We start from the raw sequence: 7,535 nt of genomic DNA on the forward strand, positions 1-7,535 counted from the left end.
AGCGCTTAGCACTGTGTGTCGCACCTAGTAGGCGATTAATGCCGACTAACTATCTGATTAGGGGACTTAGAAAGTGTCTGTGCGTGTTGTGGGGAGGGGGACCGGGATCCCTGGGACCCGCCCTGCCTCGTGGCCCCTTCCGAGACCATTCCACCGTTAGCGGAGAGGCTGTCTTAATCTCCTGCCCCTCCACACCTCCTAGAGGAGACAATTCGGGAAGGCTAACCTCTAGGTGCAGAGCCGGCAGGATCGGTCTAGGCAAAGTGACCCGTTTAGTTGGGCTGGGCCACTTCATTCTGAGGAGGAGGGGCAGGAGGTCTCAGTTCCCTAAGGTCTGTAATTATCTTTGGGGGAGACTGAAGCTCCCACACAAACCAATTTCCATGTGTATGCAAACCACACCGAACTACTGACGACGTCCAACACACCCCCTCTTGCGGCAATTTCTACCCTGGTGCTAAAAATAAATTCCTTTTTTGGCTAGCACGCTAGCCAACCAAGATTTTGATCCAATCTCACAAGGCTTATCAAAAGGGAGCGGTAAGACCTTCTTGGTGACTGGCCTGTAGCAGTGGGGCAAGAGGTACCCAGTTTACCCTCATATTTGGTGACCTCTCTTAATTTGCATACGAAGACCTACATATTTGCTCAAAGTTTATCAAAGAAGCCTGTTAGGTCGATAGACAATGCAAAAAAAACCCAAAAAAACCCTCTTTCCTTACTCTTTTTCTATTGTGTATTCAACTTAATTCAACAAGCAATTGTTAAGCACCTACAGTGCGCAAGGAAGACCCTGGGACATAAAAACCAAACAGTCCCTTTCCCCAGATTAGGCCCTACTCGAGGAACAGAACATGTTCACAAGTAAAAACAAAGTAATTTCGAATGGGTGAAGGTTCAGATTTAGGGAATCAGGGAGGGTCTCCTGGGATCATGTGACAGCCTAAGAGTAAATTCAAGGAAACCAGGAATTCTACAAAGCTTCCAGAGGGAAGCTAGCAGGCTAGTTTGATTGGAACAAAAAGGAAAATGAAAGAACAGGGGAAAAGTAGGTAAGAGTCAGATTGTGGAAGCTTTCATTTAATGCCAGCTGGAGGAGTTTATCCCTAGAGGCAGCTGGAAAGTGTTGAAGATTTTTGAGTAAGGGGGATTACATGGAGAAAAGTGACTTACAGTCTCACAGATATTAAGTGTCAGAGCTGAGATTTGACACCAGGTTTCTCCTTACTCCAAATCCAGGGCTCTTTCCTCTATAACTAAAGTATAACAACTCCTACTATGTTGTCTTCCCATCCTACCATTCTACTTTGTGACTGGGTTAAACCTTGTAAAAGTCAAGGTGGATTCTTTCCTGTCATTCACATCATAGAATTATGAATTTAGAGCTTGAATGGATAGTGGGGATCATCTGGTCCAAGGGTTCTTAACCTGGGTACTGGATATTTGATTTAAAGACACACACAATTTTTTTCAGTATAATTGTTTTTATTTATAATCCTCAGGTAGCTTATTGTTTGTCTTTAAAATAATTATTCTGAGCAGAGATCCACAGGCTTCACCAGACTGCCAAAGGGGTCCATGATGCAAAACAAACTAATATACTCCACAGTCTTCATTCTACAGATGAGGGAACTGAGGCCCAGATAGATTGCCTAAGGTCATACAGGTAGTAAATGGCAGAGGTAGAATCTGAACCTAGCTCCTCTGACTCCAAACTTAGCAGTGTTTCCAAAGTATCACACTGCCTTCCTATGTCTTTCTAATAAATTGTACTTCCAGTTCAGTGATCACGAACCCCGGCTTTACATAGAGGCTACAGTGCTTTTGAGGTATATGAGCTGCTCAAGGAGAACTAGAACCTCTGGGCTGAGGCCTTGATGAGCCTTGTTCAGGGTTGCTCATTCACCTTTGGTGTTCACCTGTCACCCAACTCTCACCTCTGGCTCCAAAAAACTGCAACATTCACCACAACCCCATAAAACTGTCTTGGTAGGTAGGCTAAACTATATTGAGAATAACCAACAGGCCTCAAACCTATCATCGAGTTAGGGGGATATCTACCCCAAATATGTGAAGACTTTCCCTGGTTGAATGGGTGGATGAAAACAATTCGTTCCAATGGCCATGAAGGCTGCTGAAGAAGTCAAGGTGGTGATCAGACTTTGAAGATGCCAAGTTCATCCTCTGCATCTCAGGCCATTGCCAGTCATCTTGACTTTTGTCCTGTCACTGGCCTTCAATGACTTAGGAAGAGTGAGGCTACAACTTTTTGAAACTGCCCCACTTAAATCCAATTCATAAGAAAGTCAAGACATCAGCCTGTGATGTCATTGGCCCTCTTCAAAAAAATGAAGAATAAACAACAACAGTGCCTTCAGGTACTTGAAGGGGAAAGGAGGAGGGAGAAGTGCCAGGCCTAGAGGCCTGTGGGCTACCCGAGTCTTCTTACCTCACCTCCCGAGGTCTTCGGTTGGCCAAACCGGATGCTCGTATGAGAGAAAGGACGTTCCAGAGTCGAACAAGGGTTGAGCTTTATTTCAGGGTCTAGTTACAAGTGCAGGGGAATTCTTCCTTAGGAGGGAAAGAGAATCTCCCAAGGAGGCAAAGATCTTACAATAAGGGATTGGAAGTAGAAGTGTAAGTGGGGAGAGAGGGGGAGGGGAGAGAGGAGAGAGGAAAAGTGGAGCCTTTTGTCCTGTCCGCTCCGCGCCCCTCCCGCCAAGAGAACTTTCAGGCTTTCCTGATCCTACTTAGACTCTCCAGCAGCATAGTTTGCATCTGAATACCGTGCTGTTAGATAACAATAGTGTGCCCAGATCCGGGACAATCTCGAGGGCGGGGAGAGCTCTCTCCCATCACGTTTAGAGGCGGAAATACACGAGATAGCTCGGTTCACCTCGATTCCCAGCCGTTTCCTGGGGGGTCTCGTGAGAACTCTAAGATTTAGAAGTTCCCACCTTTACCCGCCCGAGACTGTCCACATGGAATTGAGCTTCCAACCCTAGCAGAGAAGGGAATTCAAAAAAAAAAAATAACACATCAAATATATTTATTTTATTTCATTTTTCTCTTATAGAAATAAATTAGTACAAAGGTGCTCTTCTACTAAATGAAAGGGCATGTTCAAGTTTACAAGTTGGTTATAATTAGTTGTTAGTTTCCCAGGCCAACCCATAAAAGCCTATTTAACTGACGTTGTAGCTACTTTCTAGTTCCAATGATACTAAAAAGCCTGAGTTCTAGGGCTTGTGGGGCTGGAAGAGGAAGAGAGTTTCCTTCCCTCATTATTTCCTGTCTTAAGGCAGAAGTTCAAAACACAAAACCCTAGTGTTTGGCATCTTCCCAAAGAAGGGGCATTCTGGGATAGTAGAGAACATGCTGGACCCAGGAGGGGAGGCACACTGATACCTAAGTGCAAAGACTCCTACTTACCACCTGTGTGATTCTTGGCAAGTCATTTAACCTCCCTTGACTATGGTTTCCCTCTCTTTAAAATGAGGGGTCAGACTATAAGGCCTCTAAGTACTCTTCCAGCTCAAAATCTACAAGCTGATGATCCTTCAAAGCAAAACTCATTTCCTTAAGGCAGGTGATCTCAGGGGTAAAGAAGAAAGCAATATTATTGTTTAGTCATATCAGTGGTATCTGACTTTTCATGACCCCATTTGGAGTTTTCTTGGAAAAGATACTGGAGTGATTTGCCATTTCCCTTCTCCAGCTCATTTTACAGATGAGGAAACTGAGGCAAACAGAGTGAAATGACTTGCCCAGAGTAACACAGCTAGAACTTCTCTGAGGTCGTATTTGAACTCATAAAGATGAGTCTTCCTGGCTATTTACAGAGCTACCAAGCTGCCACAAGAAAACAGTAGACTTAAGCTAATTCATGGTAACATATAATGACTAAGAGTGCCTTATCCCTTTCAGAATACTTTAGTTTTGGAGGTTTTATTTTGTTTTGCTTTTTAAAAGGTGATTTGTTAGCCTACATGAATGGATATAATTACAACAGTCTAACAAAATAAGAGAAGACCAACACAAAAATAAGTTGGAAGTCTCTGCTTGAGAAACTGCTTTCAGCATTAGGTCCCCTTACTGAACAACTGTCTTTTCTTACATCTTCTCTTCCTCTACTTTCAAGCCCATGTACATTTTCTAAATGTTCCAAGTGCTTAACAAGGGCTGTGGCCTCAGAGACTGTAGCATAGCCATTTGTAAACAGGAGGTCTCAGTAAATTCAGCGCTTGTAAGTTAAGAGCTACATAATCAACAGGGTATTTTTGTTGCTTTGGAGTTATAGTTCCAAACATAGCTTATCTAAATGACCATGTAAGACTGACTTGGAACTATCTGTCCACAGCTCCTTGTTGAAGATTTTTAAACTCAGGATACAGCTTTTGTCTTTCTTCTTTGATCAAATCCTAGTGGTACTGTGGAAAGAACACTGGCTTTAGAGAACCTGGATTTGCATTTCATAAATGACTGAATCAATCGTTATAAATTGCATTGTCATTAAAAAAAATGAACCTGTTCATTTTCTAGATGTTATATCAACTGAGGTTCATCTGTGTGGCCTTTGGCAAGTCACATCATCTCTCAGGCCTCAGTTTTCTCATCTGTAAAATGAGGGGATTAGACAAGATGACTTCAAGGTCCTTTCCAGGTCTGAATCTATGAACCTGTGATCCCACTATAATGTGCCAGCTAGCTTTCATTTGGTGTGTGTGTGTGTGTGTGTGTGTGTGTGTGTGTGTGTGTGTGTGTGTTGTTTTCCCCCATTAGATTTTAAACTCCTTTAGGGCAGGGGTTGTCTTTTTCTTATTTGTATCCCCAAAGCATAGTACCTGACATATAGTAGGTGTTTATTAAATTGAATTATTTTCCCTAAAGTTCTCTCCATCCAGAATGTCTTCTGCTCTCTCCTTCAGCTATCCAAAGCCTGTCTGTCTTCAAAGCCCAGATCAAGCCCCAACTCTTCCAGGAAGTCTTCCCTGAATATATACTGTTCATCTTTTCTCAAACTTCTAACAGCTTTTAGAGTTTGTAGGACTACATATTATAGTGTTAGGCTTTGAGTCTGGAAGATCTTAGTTCTAACTGTGGCATTGATATTACCTATAAGACAATGGTCAAGTTTTTTCACTTCCCTAACACTCAATTTCCTATCATTGAGTAGGACTGAAATACTAGTAACATTGGTATCTATTTCACAAGATTGTTGGAACTCCAGTGAGAGAATGTATCCATACTACTTTTCAAACCTTGCAAGGCTTCTTATACTTTTTCCACTAGTGATCCCTTCAGCAACCCCATATGGAGTTACAACCTACAGTGCTTAGAATACTAAATAAATATCAATTGTCATCACCAAGATAGCTAAAGTTTAGTACTAACTTATGTATAGTCTTGTACTGTTTTCTTATTTCATGTAGTTAATTCTTGCCTCTTCAATGACATTGTAAGGTCCATGAGGACCAGGATTACCTCATATGGACCTATAGCGATAAATCTTTGTAGATTGATTGATCATGATACCAACTGACTGGAATGTTAACAGGCTTTGATTTACTCATTTCTTTTCTTTTCTCCTTACCAACTCTCCAAATGCAATTCTATTTAGCATTTTTATATTGCCATGCTTGGTAACAGTGATTTTCAATGAGAAAAAAAATCCATACTAATTAGAATTACCATCATCCTTTGTTAAGATAAGGGAAATTAGATCCATGGAGAACTGAGGACTTACCTTGACTTGAATGGCACATGATGGTAAAAATCGTCTGTGAAATGTCTTCTTTAACATGAGAACAGACTTGGGAACCCAACGATGTTAGGCCTTTCTCTTGCCTAGATTCTCATTTGGGCTGAGGCACAAATTCAGTTTTGGAATCACTTTTGAAGAGGGTATACTTTCCTGCAGAAAAGTAGTGGTGGATTTGTGAGACTTGTGAGTCAAACCGGTGTGACTAGATGGGGAAGTAGGAAATATCAAGAATGGCTCATGGAGGGAAGGGCAAGTGGGGGGAAGGGAAAGGGAAGGACAAAGGATTTCTTGGCCACTCACACAAAGCAACAGAGTTCATTAGGAAAATCAAGATTTAAAAGGAACGTCAACCCTCAAAAGGTTGGCCCTCAGAGGCCAACCTTGGCACATGGTGTTTTCTGTAGATTGTACCACCAAGCCTCTGTCCATCACAAAATGAAACATGTAGCCATAGAAAGTTAGAACTTGGGACTTTCAAATATGGATTCGATTCGATAGTCCCCGAAGTTGTGGAACTAGGTTGAGGCTGAGGACAATTACAGTTTTCACAGGTATGTCCATATTGCCCCAGTCCTGCTGCTTGACAGTAGTATACCAAGGACCAGGGGTGCCTCGTAAAGATATCATTCTGCCTGCACAGTTGGTCTGTGTCCCCCATGAGATGTGTACTTTGCGGGAAGTTCTGCCCATAGTGAGTAAAAAAGTCACCATTCAAAATTAGGCCTTCAAAATAATTCAGTAAATCTCCATATTTAAATAATAATAATTGTAACAACTAGCAATTACATAGCACTTTTAAAGTTTGCTAAGTGCTTTACAAATAAAATTTCACTTTATTCTCATAACAACCCTTTGAGATAGGTGCTATTTTGCCCATTTTATGGAAGAGGAAACTGAGGCAGACAGAAGTTAAGGGGACATGCAACTAGCAAGTATCTAAAGCTGGATTCTAACTCAGGTCTTCCTGATTCCAAGTCCAAAAAGGATCAGTCATCCATCCAACATTACCCAGTGAGCTAGTGACCAAGTGGAGGCTAGAATGGACATCTCATTCCCATGCTAATTAAATTAAGAACTATAGTTGAAAACCAGATGGAAAACTCCTATGCAGTAGAGCACACCACTTTTGTTAAAAGAAATACTTATTGGAATAAGGTAGATCTGTTGCTGGTTGATTGATTTTTCTATGTAATGTGTGGCATTTTTGAGTTCAGTATTAATATACGGTGACACATAGTCACTTCACTTCCTTGACTTCACTTTATTCAAGTCTAAAATGAAGGGATTAGGCTATAGGATCTCTAAGGTCTCTTCCATTTCCTAGAATTTTATGAGTTTACACTGGTAATCTTTCCAATAAATTGATTCAGTTCAACAAAAGAAATGGATAGAATTCATGGAACTCAAATCAACCAGCAGAGGTCTCTGCTAGATACTATAGCAGACTTCTCAGTTCCCTGATCTCTTACTTGTAAACATAATGTGTATTTTTTTTTCCTTCCTTAAAACCTCCCTGAAATATATATTATAGATATTAAATACATGTTTAAAAAAGCCAAGTCTCCTACACCTCCACCACCACCTCCCAAAATTCTTTTTAGGATTTAAATTGGAACTACTATTTTTTCTTTAAATAGTATTTTATCCCTTCCCCCCAATTACCTATCAAGAAAACTATTAGCATTTATTTTTATGAGATGTTGAGTTCTAAATTTTTCTACCTCCCTTCCTTCCTCCCCTCCCCTATTCTGAAAATGGTAGGCAGTTTGAT

Source organism: Notamacropus eugenii, chromosome 1, assembly GCF_028372415.1.
Source record: "Notamacropus eugenii isolate mMacEug1 chromosome 1, mMacEug1.pri_v2, whole genome shotgun sequence".
NCBI classification, from domain to species: Eukaryota; Metazoa; Chordata; class Mammalia; order Diprotodontia; family Macropodidae; genus Notamacropus; species Notamacropus eugenii.